The following is a 2,969-nucleotide window of genomic DNA, read 5'->3' as shown; positions in this document are numbered from 1 at the left end:
TTATTTTTTTTTTTTTTTCATTTCTTCTGCTGTACCCTGGGGTTTTCCCAGCACCTGCCTCTGGGCCCAGGAAACGCCTCATGTGGGTTAAGCAGAAGGCGTCCGCCTTGCAGGAATGTGAACACTCTGTGGATTAAGCCCTTAGGTTCCTGTAGAACCGCCTCCCTGCTCTGCCAGCAGGAGCCACCCCCGCAATGGGAATTTAAAATAAGAAAAACTGAAGTGTACTCGATTTACCACACTGTGGTGAGTCTCGCGTGTCCAGCAGAGTGCTTCAGTCATTTATTTTTTTTCAGATTGTTTTCCATGACAAGTTACATTACAATATACAGAACATAATGCCCTCTGCCATACAGGAGGTCCTTTGCGTCCGGGTTTTTGATAAGAGTCGGCAAACATTTAAATCGCGTTAAATGTTTGACAGTCAGACTCTATGGGGAATCTCTCAGAAATAAATAAATGAAAGGAAATAATTATATAAATGATTATATACTTTAAATAATAAATATAAGTATTCATATAAATGTATTATATTAATGTATTAACATAATTAGAAATAAAGTATAATTTTATATTTATAAATAAAAACAAATACAATATAAAGTAATGTAAATATACTGCTGCTACTGCTAAGTCGCGTCAGTCGTGTCCGACTCTGCGTGACCCCATAGATGGCAGCCCACCAGGCTCCCCCGTCCCTGGGATTCTCCAGGCAAGAACACTGGAGTGGGCTGACATTTCCCTCTCCAATGCATCAAAGTGAAAAGCGAACGTGAAGTCGCTTAGTCGTGTCTGACCCTCAGCGACCCCATGGACTGCAGCTCACCAGGCTCCTCTGTCCATGGGATTTTCCAGGCAAGAGTACTGGAGTGGAGTGCCATTGCCTTCTCCTAATGTAAATATAGATAAATATAAATAATATATTTATATTATAATTCAATATAGTATTCATCGATATATTAATATGATTAACAAATTAATCTATACAAACATAATTTATATAAATAATATAGTATAATTGATCAATGTAATTAAACAATATATTATAAAACAATAATATAGTCATATCGATATATTATAAACAAATAAAATAGAAATCATTTTATTCAAATGAGTATAAATTAATATGAATATGTTATATTAATATATTAATGTAAATAAATAAAATTAATAAATAAAAAAACTTTCCAACTGCAATGGTCAGTTTTATGAGTCAAGTTGAGCAGAGTAACAGATGCACAGATAGCTGGTGAAACATTATTTCGGGGTGTGTTTCTGGAAGAGATTAGCATTTAAGGAAGTGTCTATCAGGACTTCCCTGATGGTCTAGTGGTTAGGACTCCCTGGTTTCAGTGCAGAGGACCCTGGGTTCAATCCCTGGGTGGGGAGATCCTGCATGTTGTGAGGCGTGGCCCGAAAAAAAACAAAACACAAGAAAGAAAGTCTGTATTGACCATTTTCCGATGGGCACGTGTGTCTAAAATTGAGAAAGTCATGGCCCTTCTATACGTGAACGTCACTCAGTCGAGTCCGAAAGTAAATAAAATAAAAAATGTTTAAAAAATAAACTTTGGGGGAAGAAGTGGGCAGAAGACCTAACTAAACATTGAGGTCCCAAGAAGACATGAAAGTGAAATTTGCTCAGTCGTGTCCGACACTTTGAGACCCCATGGACTTCACAGTCCATGGAATTCTCCAGGCCAGAATGCTGGAGTGCACGGCCTTTACTTTCTCCAGGGTGTCTGCCCGACTCAGGGATGGAACCCGGGTCTCCCGCATTGCAGGCGGATTCTTTACCAGCTGAGCCACCAGGGAAGCCCAAGAATACTGGAGTGTGTAGCCGTTCCCTTCTCCAGCAGATCTTCCCAACCCAGGGATTGAATCCGGGTCTCCTGCATTGCAGGCGGATTCTTAACCAGCTGACCTATAAGGAAGGTGTCCTTTTTACCGTGTATGTGCCTATATTTCATTATTTTACACTCCAAGATCATCTTTCTGGAGAAGGGAATAGCAACCCACTCCGGTATTCTTGCCTGGAGAATCCCATGGATAGAGGAGCCTCGCAGGCTGCAGTCCATGGGGTCACAAAGAGTCAGACGCAACTTAGGGACCGAACAACACAGCAGACGTCTTTGCAATTAATTTTTCTGCTTTGCTGCCATCTACTGACCATCGAGTGAATGACCCACGCTGGGTTCTTTAGGGAATTTGGAACCCAAATTGGCAACCCCTCACTGCCCTCCCCCCAAAAAAGAGAGAGAGGTTATTTTCATAAATCCTGTAAATATGCAAGAGACAGGTCTGGAATGCTTATTTCAGCAGCCTTTGTATGGCCGACTTTCTGCGACCCCGTGGACTGTAGCCCGCCAGGCTCCTCTGTCCATGGGATTCTGCAGGCAAGAATACTGGAATGGGTCACCATGCCCTCCTCCAGGGGATCTTCCCGACCCAAGGATTGAAGCCACATGGCCTGCATTGCAGGGTGATTCTTTACAGTCTGAGCCACCAGGGAAGCCCAAGAATACTGGAGTGTGTAGCCGTGCCCTCCTCCAGGGGACCTTCCTCACCCAGGGATGGAAACCAGGTCTCCTGCAGCTGCTGCATTCCTGGCAGATTCTTTACTGTTGAGCCCCCACGAAAGTCCCAGCCCCAGTACACGCAGGTCAGCTTCTGGTCTGCATCACGGCCAGCCGACGAAGTCATCTAATGACCCAGGATTCCTGCCGTTCCTCTGCTCCATGCCCTTCCAAAGCGGCTCCTTGAGAAACAGTTTTCGCTTCCACGCTGAAGCCACCCAATGATGCTCGTGACGTGTTCAGTTGTCTCCTGCCCGCTGGGATGGTCTTCGCCATGTGCCACCCCGGGTAGAGTCGAGAAGAGCCGCTTGCATGGTTTTCTGTGGGTTTTGTCTTCCTGTGGCGTTCCAGCTGAAATCAGAAGAGGTCCTCATGGGACGGGACCTTCACCCG

Source organism: Bison bison, unplaced genomic scaffold, assembly GCF_000754665.1.
Source record: "Bison bison bison isolate TAMUID 2011002044 unplaced genomic scaffold, Bison_UMD1.0 scf7180017846975, whole genome shotgun sequence".
Taxonomy (NCBI): domain Eukaryota; kingdom Metazoa; phylum Chordata; class Mammalia; order Artiodactyla; family Bovidae; genus Bison; species Bison bison.
Note: the sequence above shows the minus strand (reverse complement) of the source record.